General features: G+C 46.8%; 1 non-coding gene across 1 annotated transcript; it reads right to left on the bottom strand.

Moving 5' to 3' along the window:
• Positions 1-222: 222 nt before the first annotated feature.
• Trnat-agu lies at positions 223-296 on the bottom strand. The gene has a single exon. It is a non-coding gene; the product is annotated as a tRNA-Thr (tRNA).
• Between the last annotated feature and the right edge of the window lie 18650 nt (positions 297-18946).

Genomic DNA, 18946 nt, shown 5'->3' with positions numbered 1-18946 from the left:
ATAGTTGACTTAAATCTTAAACTTTTCCTACTAATGCGACATGACCGCCAGTACCCAGCCTCAACAGTGAACTAACGGCGAGTGAGATGCCCAGTCACTGCCGCCATATTTCACCACGGTAATAATTTTCAACTCGGATTACTTTTTTACAGATAATTTACTCAACATAAAATGGACATTTAGAAAATACTTCAGGTGCAAATTAAGAAAATATATCAACACTGCCTTCAGGGAGGATCGAACCCCTGGCCTCTGGTTTACTAGACCAGCGCTCTAGCCACTGAGCTAATGAAGGCTCCTGAGCAACGGCAAGCAGAGCTGTGGTCTGGGGGTGAGTCTCTCACTCTCACTTATAAGATTTCATTCATTTACTCTCTCTGTCTTTCTCTCTCTCTCTCATCAGTTTTGTTACTTAACACACACACACCCAACTCGCGCAGTCCGCCACTACAACAAAATTCAGCCTATAAGAGCCCGCACCGATAGATATAAGAATAGCACCATCCCATCTATTGTTAAAATAATAAACAACTCCTGAATTATGTACTGTACAGCCCTATAAATGTATTGAACGTATATCATTACAGTACGTCTAAATCACATGTAAGTTTGTATATTTTCAGCCACCGGCTGCATCCCTATTAATAAACCGTTTATTATTATTATTATTATACATATTATTACACACACACACACACACACACAGTTTCCTTCTAACCTTTTTCCTTCTTCCTTCCTCTCCCTCTCCTTCTCTCCCCAAGACCCCTAAGTTGGCTGAGTCTAACCCAACCTCCTGCCCCACCTTCCCCAATTCAAGCTGACGGGGAATTACTGTTGTTTCACCATCATGCACAAACAAGCAGTTGTGGGTCATCATAAGTCATGGCCGTCGAGTCAGTTACTGTGCGAGAGTTACCTTTGAGTACAATTGGTTATGACCCCAGGTGTGTGTGTGTGTGTTACGTGTACCATTATAACTACTTTCTTAGCCCACATATCCAAAGCGTCGGTTAATTGCATTTAAGTGGGCGAAATCACCGCATCTGCAGCACTATCCGCATCTGCAGCACCACCCGCATCTGCAGCACTACCGCAGCTGCAGTACCACCCACAGCTGCAGCACCACCCACAGTATCACCCCTGACATCCGGAGCAAATGTAGTTTCCACATCTGCTGATTTCAGATTTGTTCCGCACGAGAGATAGTTTATTGAGCACCCCGAGCATCCAATGCAAGGCGAAGCGCTGAAGCGTTTACAGCGGAAAACATGGCTGCCACGCGAGGTCAACTTGGAGGACAAACAGGTCAGAAAATGGTCATCATGAATCAGCTGACGTGTAAAACTCAGGCCAAAGGGCGTAGTTCAGTGTATTTGTGATGTGTAGGCGTCCATGGAGGCTGAAGGGCGTCCCTGGCCCTAGGAGGGGCAGGTCCAGGGCTGGAGCAGGAAGCGATGAGTGGAAAAGTCGGACAGGTGACGAGTGTGAGCGCAAAGGGGCAGAGTCAGAAATAGAAGGCTCACAGGAGAGTAAAACAGCTTGCCATGAGCCACGAGAAGAGGAATGAATGAGTGGCGGCAAAGATCGCCTTACACTTTAAGACATTTATATTTACACAGCACCTTATACTCATGACTATATCAATAAGAAACTCAACGTATTTGTACCATATATTGTTTCTGAAGAGAGTTTTTCAATGTCAATATTATTTTACCAAGATTCAATAAAGTCGGGGAGAACTTAGGTGCTTGGAACGTAAGGAAAGATGGGGGAATAGGGGTTTGGGAGGAAAGTGGGTATTCACAGTGTAGAGAGGGTGAGGGGTGAAAAGGACACTCGGGAAAGAAAGATTACCCTAGGGGAAGAAGTGGATCCCAGGGGAAGAAATGGACCCTATGGAAGAAGTGGATCCCAGGGAAGAAATGGACCCCAGGGAAGAAATGGACCCTAGGAGAAGAAATAAACCCTAGGGGAAGAAATGAACCTGAGGGGAAGACATGAACCCAAGGAAGAAATTACCCTAGGGGAAGAAATGATCCCAGGGAAGAAATGAACCTAGGGAAGAAATAAAACCTCAAAGAAGTTGATCCCAGGGGAAGAAATGGACCAAGGGGAAGAAATAAACCCTAGAGGAAGAAATGAACCCGAGGGGAAGAAATGAACCCAAGGGAAGAAATTACCCTAGGGAAGAAATGGATCCCAGGGGAAGAAATGGACCCTAGGGAAGAAATAAAACCTCGGGGAAGAAGTTGATCCCAGGGAAGAAATGGACCCAAGGAAGAAATAAACCCTAGAGGAAGAAATGAACCGAGGGGAAGAAATGAACCCGAGGGAAGAAGTGGATCCCAGGAAAGAGATGGACCCTAGGGGAAGAAATAAACCCTAGGGAAGAAATGATCCTAGAGAAGAAATAATCCTTAGGAAGAAATAGGCTCTAGGGAAGAAATGGCCTTGGGGAAGGAAATTACCCTTGGGGAAAAATGATCCTAGGTGAAGAAATGGACCCTTGGGGAAGAAAAAGGAACCGGGGAAAGGGCTTGAGGTAAGGGAGACAGTGGGGGTCACGGCTGTTGGTGGCGGAAAGGAGTGCAAGGAAGGAGGGCGGAACAAAACGCGATTGAGGTGGTCGGCAGAAGGAAGGAAGGAAGGCGACTGAGAGGGGGAGAGGACACTAAGGGGAGAATAAAACCAGGGGTGACGGAGGAGAAGATCGGAAGAAGAGAAAAGGAGAGGGAGGGGGAGGTTGGAAGGGAGCAGAAGAGGAGGTGGAGGAAGGAGAGGAGGAAGAAGGAGAGGAGGAAGAAGGAAGAAGAGGTAAGGAGAGCAGGGAGGAAAGGATCAGAGGGGGGGGCGGGAAGTGCGTGCCAGGGTCCAAATTTAACGATTAAAGTAGACAAGATAGAGACTTAGATACACGCGTTCACAGGATTGGTCACGTGTGAGAGAACGACTCAAAGGGTCTGGGGTCCGGGGTCGGGGTCCGTACTATCTGTCTCTGGGGTTCAGGTCCGTGTTTTCAGGTTCGAAGTGTGACGTCTGTGCCATGATGTTTTGATATGTTGCATCCCTGTCAACAGATACGTGCCGTCAAGTCCGTGTGGTTCGATTCTAACTGTAAGATTCGTACCCTTGATGCATTCCGTATAAGGTCCATGACAATGTCAGGTCCGTGGATTAACTGTCACTTGGCCTGGGGGAATGAGGAACAGGGATGAGGAATAGGAATGGCAAGAAGAAATAGGGATGACAAGAAGGAAGAGGATCAGGCTATGAGGGAAGAGGAGAGTAGGGATGAGGATTGGAGTGAAGGGATGTTTACCATTTCTTAAAGACGGGTATAAGAAGGGTGGGTGGACACCACCCTCACCCACAGAGGAATACAGATCCACATTCTATCCACGTCTCAGGTCACATCATCCATCTCCATAACCCACACAGTCTCAATCCTGGATCTGAATTCTCAAAACATTAATATTCAAATGTTCTTCCTCTTAGATAACAATAAAAAACGTAGCTAGTTAAGGCAGTCTCGGTGTAATTCTGATGCCATTTGGAACGGCAATTTTAGGTTAGCTTAGGTTAGGTAGTTTGATGTAATTTTCCACCCAGTTACGAGGATTATTCGACCTAAGAATTTAACTGTACCCAAGTTAAAGCATCTACACTCCATTTCACCTGCAAACTATAATATTTACTGGCTGCCTTTCAAACCGTGGCTATGGGTCACGGGGTACTGGGGTCACGGGCTACTGGGGTCACGGGGGTACTGTCACGGCTACTGGCGTCACGGCACATGGGGTCCGGACAATTGGGATCACGGGCTACTGGGTCACGGCTACTGGGGTCACGGACTACTGGCGTCACGGGCTACTGGGGTCACGGACAATTGGGATCACGGGCTACTGGGGTCACGGGCACTGGGGTCACGGGCTACTGGCGTCACGGGCTACTGGGGTCACGGACAATTGGGATCACGGGCTACTGGGGTCACGGGCCACTTGGGGTCACGGGCTACTGGGTCATGGATCACTGGGGTCGCGAGCTGTTGGGGTCACGAGCTGCTAGGGTCATGGGCCGGACCTGGCATCGGTCACGGACAATTGGGATCACGGACAATTGGGATCACGGGCTACTGGGATCGGCTACGGGGTCAGGTTTACTGGGGTCAGGTTGCTAGGGTCACGGGCTACTGGGATCACGGGCTACTGGAGTCACGTTTACTGGGGTCATGGGTTGGAGTCTTGGACACACGTGAGTGAAGAGGAGGAACACACAAACATAAACATCTTAATGGTGAGGGAGGGGGGGGAGAGAGGGAGGGGGAGACAACCTGAGATTCTAACAACACCTACCCCTCCTCCTCTTTACTCCATCATCATCATCATCATCATCATCATCATCATCATCATCATCATACAGGTGGTGGCGGGTCATCTGGCGAGATATACTGACGTCGCCTGAATGTTTGCGTCAACATCACTTACCTATACCTTGACTTGGGAAACTGTGGAGCCTGTTTTATCTCTCTCTCTCTCTCTCTCTCTCTCTCTCCTCCTCCCCCTCCCTTCCACACACACACACACACACACACACACACACACACACACACACAACAACATCACAATAGACAACTGAGCCAACCATAACCCACGCAGCTGACCTGCCCCAACCCCAGTCATATAGCATTCGATTGTCTACGTGAGGTGTCCATCAGAGGCTTCCCCGTGACAGATGCCTCGCTCTACTGGGGCCTCCCTTGTGCGTCCGAATGCAGATGGTGCATAGAGATGGACCAGGACACACACACACACACACACACACACACACACACACACACACACACACACACACACACACACACACACACACACACACACAAGACAACTATCAGTGGCACCAACTTAAGACTGCCATTATTTACCCATGTTGTCACTGTAAACTGACGCCATAAACTGGACTTACAATATAGATACAACAGGTGATACTGGGAGAACAAACAATAAATAATGAGTAAGAAGTTAGGTTAGAGCAGGTTTTGGACAAGCAAGTTAGAGAGTTGGGTCTAAGTTAGAGTTAGGTTAGAGTTGTTAGAGTTAGTTAGGTTAGAGTTGGGTCTAGTTAGGTTAGGTTAGTTAGAGTTGGTTAGGTTAGAGTTAGGTTAGGTTAGAGGAGTTCAGTTAGAGTTGGGTTAGAGTTAGAGTTGGGTTCAGTTAGAGTTAGGTTAGAGTTGGGTTAGTTATTAGGTTAGAGCTAGGTTAGAGTTAGAAGAAGTAGTTAGATTAGGTTAGTTAGATTAGAGTAGGTTAGAGTTGGGTTCGGTTAGAGTAGGTTTGGTTTGAGTTAGGTTAGAGTTGGGTTAGGTTAGGTTAGATCTGGGTTGAGTAAGGTTAGAGTTAAAGTTAGGTTAGGTATGGTTAGAGTTAGAGGTAGAGTTAGGTTAGGTTAGAGTTAGCTTTGGTTAGAGTTAAAGTTAGGTTAGAGTCCTAAGGAACGGAACACGAATAATAATAAAAAATCCACCAGTCAAATCAGTATTACACCTAAAACTGATCGTGACTTAAAGAAAATAAAAATAAATTAAAAACAAAAGATGGAGGAGCGGATTGAACCGGACTTCTCACATGCGAAGCGAGCACTTCTACCTCTGGAGTTAACACCCCTTGGTACACACAGAAAGTCCCAGCTGGCAGTGTCCTCCTCCTGCCTGGCCACAGTCCGCTCACTGCACACACACACTCTCCCTCTATTTACCACCCCCATCCGTGCTCTCTGGGAGGGTAGGGACGCAAGGTGATTGTATTGACAGTACAGTATATTATTATCTTATATTATTATTATTATTATTATTATTATTATTATTATTATTATTATTATTATTATCATTATTATTAGTATTGTTGTTGTTGTTTATTATGGGTGGTTATAGTATTTTGTTCCAGTGAGGGAAAGGAGAAGATAGGAGGTTTTACTTGTTATTACTATAAATTATTGTTAGAAATTCTCTCCCCTCCTCTCTCATCTCTCTTATCTTCCTTCCATAACCTTATAATTTACTAACCTTATAAACCCTATATTAGCCTAACTAATCCGTCACATTTAACTAATCCCAATACAATACTATCTTAACCTTCACTAATCCTTACGTATCTCCATACCTTATACCTTCCTCACCCTTATACTTCACTAATCTTCATAACCATAGAACTAACAATTAACCCATTCTGTCATGGCGCTAATCTTTCTTACGCCAATCATCCGCCCTATTTAACTATTTCCATTATTACATCACACGCTCTTTATCAACTACTTATTCCAGTTCTCTTGCTATGTCCTTCCATTTCCTTTCGTTCTTTTCTAGGTGTTATCTTCGTGTTGTCCATAATATCATTCTAATGTAATATGCTAATTATTTTTATTTTTATTTATTCTCTATTTATTTATTTTTACTTTGGAGACTAAGGAAAGGAAGTAAACAAGGAGAAGAGAGAGAGATTGAGAAAAGATGAAATAATGTCAGAAAAACATAGACAAACAGACAGACAAACAGACATACAGACAGAGGGGAGAAAGACAGACAGGGAATACGGAGAGAGAGAGAGAGAAAGAGAGAGAGAGAGAGAGAGAGAGAGAGAGAGAGAGAGAGAGAGAGAGAGAGAGCCCAAACAAGGGAAATATAAGAAGAAAGGAAGAAGCTTGAGAGTGACCAAGAGGAGAGAGAAAAAGAAGAGGAAGTGAATGGAGAGAAGAGAAGAAAGAAGAAGTGAGAGAAGGAAGGAACAATGAATAAAGAGAAAAGAGGAGAGGTAAAAGAGAATACAATAAGAGGTATTAGAAGAAGAGAGAGAGAGAGAGAGAGAGAGTTGGAGAAGGTATATGAAAAGAGGAGACGGGGTACGACAGGAGACGGGTATGTCAGGAGACGGGGTATGACAGACGGGGTATGACAGGAGACGGGGTATGACAGACGGGGTATGACAGGAGACGGGGCATGACAGGAGACGGGTATGACAGGAGACGAGGCATGACAGGAGACGGGGCATGACAGGAGACGGGGTATGACAGGAGACAAGGCATGACAGGAGACGAGGCATGACAGGAGACGGGGTATGACAGAGACGGGGCATGACAGGAGACGGGGTATGACAGGAGACAAGGCATGACAGGAGACGGGGTATGACAGACGGGGTAAGACAGGAGACGGGGCATGACAGGAGACGGAGTATGACAGGAGACGGGGTATGACAGGAGACGAGGCAAGAGAGACGAGGCATGACAGAGACGGGGAATGACAGCAGACGGGGTATGACAGGAAAAGGGGCATGAAAAGAGACGGGTATGACAGACGGGGTATGACAGTAGACGGGAAGACAGGAGACGGGGTATGACAGGAGACGAGCATGACAGGAGACGAGGCATGACAGGAGACGGGTATCGCAGGAGACGGGGCATGACAAGAGACGGGGAATGACAGACGGGGTATAACAGACGGGGTATGACAGGAGACGGGCATGACAGAGACGGGGTATGACAGGAGACGGGAATGACACTGGGTATGACAGTAAACGGGGCATGACAGGACGTAAATGACAGGACGGAGCATGACAGGAGACGGGGTATGACAAGAGACGAGGTGTACAGACGGGGTGTGAGATGAGACGAGGCATGACAGAAAACGGGATGACAGAAGGGGCATGACAGGAGAGGGTATGACAGACGGGGTATGACAGGAGACGAGAGGGCGACAGGAGACGGGTATGACAGGAGACGGGGCATGACAAGAGACGGGGTATGACAGACGGGGTGGTAATGACAAGAGACGGGGCATGATAGGAACGGGGTATGACAGGAGACGGAGCATGACAGGAGACGGGGTATGACAGGAGACATGGACAGGAGACGGGGAATGACAGGAGACGGGGAATGACAGGAGATGGTGAAAAGAGACGGGTAAGGACAGGAGACGAGGCATGACAGGAGACGAGGTATGAGAGGAGAGGTATCACAGGAGACGGGGTGACAACAGACGGGGTATGACAGACGGGGTATAACAGACAGGGTATGACAGACGGGGTAAAACAGACAGGGTATGACAGACGGGGCATAACAGATGGGTAATGACAGGAGATGGGAATGACAGTAGACGGGGCATGACAAGAGACGGGGTATGACAGACTGGGTAAGGAAGAGAGGGCATGGCAGGATGGGGTATGACAGGAGAGCATGACAGGAGATGGGTATGACAGGAGACGGCATGACAAGACGGGGCATAACAGACGGGAATGACAGGAGACGGAGTATACAGTAGACGGGTATGACAGGAGACGGAGTATGACAGGAGACGAGGCAAGACAGGAGACGAGGCATGACAGGAGACGGGGGTATTACAGGAGATGGGGCATGACAAGAGATGGGGGTACAGACAGACAGGAGACAAGACAGGGAGTAAGGAAGGAGACGGAGTATGACAGGAGACTGGGTAGACAGGAGACGGGTAATGATAATGAGACGGGGTATGACAGACGGGGTGGACGACTGAGATGGGGTATGACAGGAGACGGGTATGACAAGAGATGGTATGACAGAGATGGGCATGACAGGAGACGAGGCATGACAGGAGACGGGGAAGACAGATGGGGCATGAGACGGGGTATGACATGAGACGGGGTATGACAGGAGACGAGGCAAGGCAGGAGATGGCCAGACAGAAGACGGAGCAAGACAGAGACGGGGAATGACAGGAGACGGGAGTATGAGAGACGGGTGACAAGCAGAAGACGGGGTATGAAAGGAGAGGGGTATGACAGACGGGGTATAGAGACAGGGTATGACAGAGACGGGGTATGACAAGAGAGGGGTATGACAGGAGATACGGAGAAAAGGGGAATGACAGAAGGGGCAAGGAGCAGAGATGGGAAGAGAGGTATGACAGACAGAGGCGTAGACAGTGTATGACAGGAGACGGGGTATGACATGAGACGGGGCAGACAGACGGGGCAAGACAGGAGACGGGGTATGACAGGAGACGAGAATGACAGGAGACGGGGTATGACAGAAGACGGAGTAAGACAGACTGGGAATAACAGGAGACGGGTATGACAGAAGACGGGTATGACAGGAGACGGGTATGAGGGATGGGGGCATGACAGGAGGGGACAGGAGACGGGGCATGACAGGAGACAAGGACAGGAGACAGGACACTGGGTATGACAGTAAACGGGGACATGAGACGGGGTATGACAGGAGACGGAGCATGACAGGAGACGGGAAGATAAGAGACGAGGTACAGACGGGTGTGGAGATGAGATGAGGCATGACAGAAAACGGGGAATGACAGAAGGCATGACAGGAGATGTATGACAGACGGTATGACAGGAGACGAGGCATGACAGGAGACGGGTATGACAGGAGACGGGCATGACAAGACGGGTATGACAGATGGGAAGGAGAAGAGACGGGGCATGACAGGAACGGGGTAAGGACAGGAGAGGAGCATGACAGGAGACGGGGTATGACAGGAGACGGGGCATGACAGGAGACGGGGGAAGACAGGAGACGGGGAATGACAGGAGACGGGGATATGACAGGAGAAGGGCATGAAAAGAGACGGGGTATGACAGGAGACGAGGCATGACAGGAGACGAGGTATGAGAGGAGACGGGGTATCACAGGAGACGGGGCATGACAACAGACGGGGTATGACAGACGGGTATACCAGACGGGGTATGACAGACGGGGTATAACAGACAGGGTATGACAGACGGGGCAACAGACGGGTGCGACAGGAGACGGGGAATGACAGTAGACGGGGCATGACAAGAGACGGGGTATGACAGACTGGGTATGACAGGAGAGGGGCATGGCAGGGGATGGGGTAATGACAGGAGACGGGCCATGACAGGAGACGGGGTATGACAGGAGACGGGGTATGACAAGAGACGGGGCATAACAGACGAGGAATGACAGGAGACGGAGTATGACAGACGGGGAGAAGACAGGAGAGAATGACAGGAGACGAGGCAAGACAGGAGACGAGGCATGACAGGAGACGGGGTATCACAGGAGACGGGGCATGACAAGAGACGGGGTATGACAGACTGTATGACAGGAGACGTAAGGCGAGGAATGGGTATGACAGACGAGCATGACGAGAGACGGGGGATGACAGGAGACGGGGCATGACATGAGACGGGGTGACAGACGGGGTATGACGGAGACGGGCATGACAGGAGACGAAGGGGGGCATGACAGGAGACAGGGCATGTTGACAGGACAGGCATATGACAGGAGACAGGGAATGACAGATGAGACATGACAGGAGACAGGGTATGACATAGAGACAGGGTATAGTGACAGGAGACGAGGCAAGAAAGACGGGAGATGGAGCCATGAAACAGAAGACAGACAAGACGAGACGAAGGGAATGACAGGAACGAGGTATGACAGGGGAGACGGGGTATGACAGAAGACAGGGGTATGAAGAGGAGACCCAGGGTATGATGAGCAGGGCATGACAGGAGGGGGGCATGACAGGAGACAGGGCATGACAGGGGAGACAGGACATGACAAGAGACAGGGAGTATGACAGGAGACAGGGCATGACAGAAACGAGGGAATGACAGAAGGGCATGACAGGGGAGCAGGGAGTATGACAGGAGACAGGGGGGGAGCCCCATGACAGACGGGGGCATGACAGGAGACAGTGCATGACAGGAGACAGGGTATGACATGAGACAGGGCATGACAGACTGAGGGCAAGACAGGAGACAGGGCATGACAGGAGACGGAGAATGACAGGGAGACAGGGCATGACAGAAGAACCAGACAAAGACAGACCAGGAATAACAGGAGACAGAATTATGACGAAGACAGAAGTTATGACAGGGAACCCAGGGGTACCTTGACAGACCCAGGGCATGACAGGAGGGGGAGCATGACAGGGGGACAGGTACTTGACAGGGAGACAGGGCATGAAGAAACAGGGGCAAGCAGAAGGGAGCATGAAGCCAGGGAGACCCAGGGGTACCCGGCAGACAGGGCATGACAGGAGACAGGGCAAGACAGGGACAGAACCCAAGACAGATAGGAATGGCAGGGAGACAGGTATGACAGGAGACAGGTGATATGACAGGAAGACGATGATATGACAGAACTGGTGTAATAGGAGAATTATGACAGGGGGCAGAACCTTGACAGGAGACAGGTATGAGCAAGGGAGACAGAGTATGTAGACAGGCATGACCAGAGACGGGGGCACTGACAGGTGACAGGGCACCGACAGAGGTGTATTACCTGCAAAAAATGCGTGGGGAATTAGAAGGGCTGAGAGGCGTCAGGGAGAGGACATCCTCTCTCTCGTTAATAAGAACAGGCTGGGAGCATCCTTGTCCCGACGGACGGCTGGCAGCAGGGAGGACACCCTCACCCGCTGGGATTGGAGGTGAAGGCAGCAGGAGGAGGAAAAGGAGGTGGTGAGGGAGCAGGAGAGGTGGAGTGAGGGCAGGAGGTGGAGTGAGGCAGGAGAGGTGGAGTGAGGGCAGGGGAGAGGTGAGTGAGGAAGAATTAGAGTGAGGAGGAGAGGTTGGCAAGGAATGTATGGTTTGCACTCAAGTACTAGACTTTCTGCAGCGTCTTGTTCATAACACCCTAGAGAGAAACTGTAGCCGGAAGACTAACTGTATGTTGCTTAAAGGCACCGACCGATCTCGCTAGTACTTGTTAATTTAAAGTGACAGCTAGTACTGGGTTGCGAATCTAGGGATGTGATGTGCTTTTATAGGTGTTTGTCGCTAAAATCCTCCTATGGGAGATAAAACCACCACCACCTGTATGCCTTTTACTAACAAAAGCCTAATTAAAATTTAATCAACTCTTTTTCTTTCTTCTTTTTATTAGGTTTTAAAAGAAACTGCTTTCTTTCTTTTTCTGACCGCCAACACGAATATCATCCATCGTGTGAGTTGCTTCCCAAATGTAACTAATTGGGATCGCTTGGAAGGGAGGCAGAGCATCAGAGTCAAATTACCGACCGATTAGTTGACGCGTCAGTGGTGAAATTCTTAGATAATTTAGCAAATATAACCGATCGCATTTAGAAAAACAAATTAATACATTTCTCAACATGGTTTCTAAAAGGAAAATCTTGTCTAACAAATCTACTTACGTTTTTAGGAAAGTCTTCGAGGTAGTAGATAATGACTAAAATTACGATGTTATTTACTTAGACTTTAATAGAAACATTTGACAGATACCGCATCCAAGAAGCTTCTAGAAAATTCAGCTCTATGGTACTCGAGGAAAGTTTTAAATTGGACCGTCATGGCTCCACCATTGAGCAAGAGAGGTCAGCAGAGATGGTGTTGAAATGTAGATGGAACAATAGCAATTAGATTCCCCAGGATGGTGCCTGGGCCCACTCTTCATAATCTAGATGCTGGATCAGCAGTGACTTCAACAAGGACTGCGGATGACACCAAATGAGACGACAGATTGAATTTCAGGATGGGATGCAACACAGGAGATTAAAATAAACTGGGAATTGAGGCCAAGAAAAATGCCAAATGAAATTCAACACCAGCAAGTGCAGCTGGAAAAACAAATAGTAAACGTATGCAACTTTAACAACTTGTCAGACTAGAAGTCGACTTGTAAAGAAGAGACCTGAGTGCTCCGTAAAGCCAGGACCTTCGGCCTAGAAAACAGTGCGTTAATGTTCAGCGCAAACAGAGTATTAGGTTTTATGGATTTTTTAAGATTGAGGCCTAGTTTATTAGACACCCTTATGCAAGGTGGAAGCGCAAGCGTTTACTTACAGTGCCCATCTGGGAAGCATGCGGAGTTCATGCTTGCATCATGCATTAAGGGGTAAATGCCTGGGGTCATGGGTTTTTATCCAGCAAGTTACATAAAGTGACAGAATAATGAATGTGGAAATTTCAGTACATTTATCTATTTATAACCATGTGTTCTCCCAGAAGTGTAAAAATAATAAGGTACAGAGGTCATATTACAATTATATTTTTGCACTAGTCCATACCTCGATTATTCAGTTCTTATTATAGAATGGATATCAATTCACTGGAGTTAGTCCAGCGAACAAGACGAGGTAATCCGGGACAGAGCCTTCCATATCAAAGATAGATTAAAAGAAATAAACTTGCATTCCCTAGAAAGACGAAGTGCAGGGGAACTATGATAGGAATTATTTAAGTGGGTGAGAATCAATAAGGAGATATAGAGAAAGTTCTTATAATATGTCGAGCAGGATGGGACTCGTAACAACAGACTTAAGTTGAATAAGTTTCAGTTTAGGAGGAGATAGGAAAAGAAACTGGCTCTAAATAGAATTGGTGGACAGAGTGGAACAAAGCAACTGTGGCAAGTGCTGGGGATAACAAATTTTTTAAAGGGCTAGATAGATTCATGGACAGTAGAGGTGGTTGTAACTCCCGACAGGAGCTGCCATGCACGGGCCCAACAAAGCCTATTACAGACTCCTTATTTTCTTATATTCTTATCACGAAGGTCACCTGTACTGTATAATGGGTGGAGTGAATCCGGCCGACTCCTCTTCGCATCTTACGGGAGAGAGTGTGAAAAGAAGATAAGCATATAGAAGATAGATAACAACAGACAACGCTGGGTTTGGGCGACCGATGCTTGCAGTACACCAGTGTCATACGTTACGCTCAGTAAATCAAGCAGTTCTCAGGTGGAGCGAGAGACTCCACAGGGTGATGTAAGTCAGTGACACTTGTGACTAATATTTGAATGGGTTCAGAGTCCAGGACTCTCTGCGTCGACTTCAGCGAGGACCGAAAGTGACAACTTTCTAATACTTGTTTAAATTGTGGACACTTTTTGGGTTTAGTCATTTTACTCATTTTGGTTAAATAGTACTTTTATGAAATCACCACATAACCTCTACAAAAACCATATATGATTGCTTATCAGACCAAAGCAGCGAAGAACAACATAACAGTAACTAGATGAGCAGTTGTACACACGTAAGTTGATCCACCTACAGTAGTGTGAGACTAATGCAGCCCAACAAGGTCACAGTGGGAGGAGTTCTCGCCACCATGTGATGGGAGACCAGGCGACATGATCTTGCTAATTCAAGAGCTGCACTCCCAGGCCAGTACGCCGACACCTGACCAAACACACCTGTGGAGCCACACAGAATAGTAATAATTAAACATTACAGACCGTCATGCGATGGCGGCATGACCTGTGACCCACCAAGCATCTACTCTGTCATTCAGAATCGAATATGACGATCATCAACTATGATACAGTGATATGAGTTAATATGGATGTCACTATGAATTAGTGAGTTTGAGGAGGTGGCTAAAAGAGGCCAAATACAGGACCGGCGAATCGTTCACAGATGTTGCATGTGGAGGCTACATCAATTGCAGAGTGTGCTTACGTCTTCAGTGTTGGCGCTTGTCTGCCTTAGTTTGCAGTCAGGCTAACTCGAAAATATTGACACCCTCCCGTGTGGTGGTCCTCCAAAGCGTTACGGTGTGGGTAATCGTCTCCGAGTGAGGTCAGTTAAGCTACTAGGTTTGTCTTAAGACTATCCTTATACCTTTTCAGTTATCCGCAGGAGTTACGTGTACATTCGGTAGGTGACTGTAAGTAGCTGCTTTAACTTGATCCTGGCTCGTCCATGCAGGTAACATGACCAGTCCAATGTAATTTGTTCGCCGGATAATGGTAGCCTCGATATGCTCCTACAGCTGGTGTCAGTGAGAATACTGTATTTGTTCTCATGTCTTCTAACAAACTCGGAGGATGGAACGTAGACTACGTTGGTGAAAGGTTCAAAACATGATTACTCCTGTATATAACGCTATCTCGCTGCCATATACCAGGGTGGAGGACACTGCCGATATGTATAATTTTTGTAGATACTCAGCTTTCCTACAGCTGAGCCACAGTTTCAGGTCTACTTAAAAGCACCTGATCAAACAAACCTGTCTAGACACTCTAGATTTGTGTGACAATTAGGAAGCTTGACATATCGGCAGGGCTTACTCAATAAAAAAGAGCCCTATAAGCTCCTTCAAGAGTCAAACAGAGGGAGACCCCCAGCTAGACCCAGGGAGCCAGTCAGGTCACTCGGTCTCAAATCGAGGTCAGGAGAACTTCCTTTCCCAGCATGAGTCGAGTCCCAGCTGGCAGTATCCAGGAGACAGGAGTCAGCGCCCGCCAGCCACTCGCCCATTAGGCTGGGCACAGTCAGAATCCCCGGCTGCTGGGCCTCCTTAGACCACATAAGGTCATGTCAGAGCGATCCATAAGAGTGGAGTTACTTACTATTTTAGCATCCCGAGGAGTCATTATTAGTAGCGTCAATATAATGATCTACATTAATAAATCCGCACCATTCAGCCAACTAATAACCCCAGCGTTACTTAGAAATGTTGTTTAGCAGATTTCCCCTAAGAATATAATACCAAGTCAAATAAGTATTCGGAGACGCTACCAACTTCCCTTTACAATCCTCCACCTATAAGTTCTACCTATACCTTCTAAGTGATTCCTCATTACACCGCCATTAACACCATCACCAAGTAATGCCACCAGAATCATCTGCTTGCCAACACCATCATTACCTCCCACCACGATCTTCCGCTCAACACCAGCCAACAGCTAGGAATATCCACTGACCCTAGACCATGATGATATTAGTTAAGGATAAGGATAAACATTCCATGATACTGTTTGCGGTATATATACAAAGAGAGATGAAACGGGATGTCAGCGCTATCACTACGGAACACTACGCTCCTCCTCGCAAGGTTCCGTGTGGACGTGGAGTGTCGAGCGGCGTGGCGTCTCTGGTTCGTTTACTCGATACGTTAACCCGACGTGTCAATAGTAGATCCTCGCCCGTGGTTACGACGTTTGTGATGATTTCCGACGGCTTCTTGCTGGTGATGTTGGTAGCACAATCCTTCGCCCATCGCCGCCACAACAACAACAAAAACACATGACGTCCACAGCAGGTGAAACATAGAGTGGTATCAACACCCACTGCAGGTAACAGTGAAGTCACCACCACAAAGGTAACAGTGAAGTCTACCCACTGCACACAAAGGTAACAGTGAAGTCACCACCCACTGCACCAAGGTAACAGTGAAGTCTACCCACTGCACGCAGAAAGTAACAGTGAAAGTCAACACCACTGCACACCAAAGTAACAGTGAAGTCACCACATGAGAAGCGCAGTGAAGTCAGCTCCCACTCACTGTGAAAAGTAACAGTAAAGTCTACCACACACACACCAAAGTAACAATTAAATCACCGCAAGGTAACAGTGGAAGTCACACCACTAAACGAAGTAACAGTGTGAAGTCACCCACGCAGTAACCAGTAGTGCCAACCACTGCACGCAAAGTAACAGTAAAAGTCTACCTACAGGTAACAGTAAATCACCTACTGCACAAAATAACAGTGATGTCTACACCCACATCAAGGTAATGGCATATACCACAATGAAGTACTCACCAATGTCAGGGAATTAATCATGATAAATGAAGTCCCAGAATCAACCACGGATAATAACACAGCAGAATCAACCACGAATTAATAACACAGCAGAATCAATAGCGATAATAACACAGCAGGTCAACCACGGATAATAACACAATAACAGGATCAACCGGATAATAACACAATAAGCAAGGATCAACCACGGATAATAACACAATAACGGAATCAACCTACGGATAATCACACAATGCCGGGAATCAACCACGGATAATCACACAATGCCGGAATCAACCACGGATAATCACACAATAAACGGAATCAACCACGGATAATCACGTGCCGGAATCAACCACGGTAAATGACACAGACACGACAACAGGACAATCACCTACAACAATAGAGGACATCACTTCAACAGAGTCCTCCGTCACCAACAAAGTAAAGACAATCTGCCCAGAAAGTAAACAATCAAATAGGCCTCAACCCAAATAGACCTCAATCCAAATGAGCTCAACCAAATAGACCTCAGCCCAAATAGACCTCAACCCAAATAGGAACTCAATCCAAATAGACCTCTAACCCAAATAAGACTCAATCCAAATAGACCTCAACCAAATAAGACTCAACCCAAATAGACCTCAACCCAAATAGACCTCTAGCAAAATAAGACTCAATCAAGTAGATCTCAGCAAATGAACTCAATCCAAATAGACCTCACAACCCAAATAAGACTCAATCCAAATAGATCTCAACCCAAATAGACTCAATCCAAATGAGCCTCAGCAAATAGGACGATCTTAGTAGAAATAATAATAAGAGGTATTAGTATTGGAAGCATGAAATAAGGAAAGTTTGGTAGCGTGGCCTAGAAACAGTGCGTTAATGTTTAGAAGGCAAGGCAAACAAGTATTAGGTTTTATATCAAGTGGCAAGTAATAAAAGAGTGCAGAAGTCATATTGCAACTATATCTTGCGCCTAGATCCAGCCACACCTTGATTAACTGTTCAGTTCTGGTGCTAATATAGATGGGATATAAATTCACTGGAGTCAGTGCAGCTGGCGAAGAATAAACTTAGTGGTTCCGTGACTTAAAAGCTTCCATATCAAGATAGGTTAAAAGAAACTAAACATTCCCTAGAAAGACGAAAGTGCGGGAGATATGATAAATATTTAAGTGGGTGAAAGGAATCAATAAAGGAGATATAGATGAAGTTCTTAAAATATCCGAGCAGGATAGGACTCAGAACAACAGTTTAAGTTGGATACGTTTGGGTTTGGAGGAGATGGGGAAGGAAATGTGGTTCTAAATAGAGATTGGTAGACGAGTGAAACAAAGCTTAACAACTTTGTAATTAAGTGCTGGAACGCTGGAAGAATTTTAAAGAGGCTGAATAGATTCATGGATGATGGAAGTGAAAGTTGTAACTCTGAACAGGAACTTCATGCACAGACCAACCGACCAGTGCAGACTCCTTATTTTCTTATGTTATATATATTCTTTAGAGAATTTTCTAAGCACCAACTCTAAGTAAAACTATTTAGTAATTAACTCAATGGTATGGACACATTCATAGATAAATTATATTTACGTTACTGAACAATGACTCTCGGACACAAACATGAAATGGATACACTTCCTGTAAATGTAACTCACCTAGAGTCGCTCGAGCAATGGCTGCACCTGTGACCTGAGGAGTCCAGCTGGGATATAACTCTGCAAGTGTTTCTGGACTCTGTTTCCTGTGGGAGACTCTGCGCTGGGGGAGAGTCTCCTCTCGACCTCGGCAAGTGACAAAGCGTGACTCCTGTCTTCTTCTGAGTTCTGTCTCTACTTGTCTGTTATAATAATAATGGTCTGTGGTAGGAGCTGGGCTCTTTATATTGACGAGAACAAGTCGGTAGATGACCTCCCCTAATTACTAAGCTGGGTGGAGTCTGGACAGCTGTGTATGTCCCAGGTGCGTGTCATGTCCTATCGTGGAGACATGGTCAGTAATGCTTCCTAATTATTACTAGGTGTGTCTGATAGGTGTAACTTCTTGAGTAACAGAGTCATAACATAAGGTGCCTCAAGGTACCTTGTGGCCGTGACTTCCTCTGGGTCAGTCTTACTCTCACTGCTTGGAAGGATGTCAGCCTACATAAAGTGACCCACGTGGGCATCTACTTACTGTTATATGTGTTGTTTTCTGTGGGCTGTAAGCTATGGTCTGACAGCAGTAATCATTACACAAACCCAAATAGGACTCAACCCAAATAGGCCTCAACCCAAAGGACTCAACCCAAATAGGCCTCAGCAAATAGCCTTCAACAAATAGACCCTCAGCAAATAAACTTCAACCCAAATAAGTCACCAAGCCATTGATCTCAACCCAAATAGGCTTCAATCCAAATGAGCCTCAACCCAAAATCAGCAAATGAAGCTAGCAAATAGACCTCAGTTAC

Source organism: Homarus americanus, unplaced genomic scaffold (genome assembly GCF_018991925.1).
Source record: "Homarus americanus isolate GMGI-L3 unplaced genomic scaffold, GMGI_Hamer_2.0 scaffold55006, whole genome shotgun sequence".
Classification (NCBI taxonomy): Eukaryota; Metazoa; Arthropoda; class Malacostraca; order Decapoda; family Nephropidae; genus Homarus; species Homarus americanus.
Note: the sequence above shows the minus strand (reverse complement) of the source record. Positions and strands in the feature narration are given on the sequence as shown.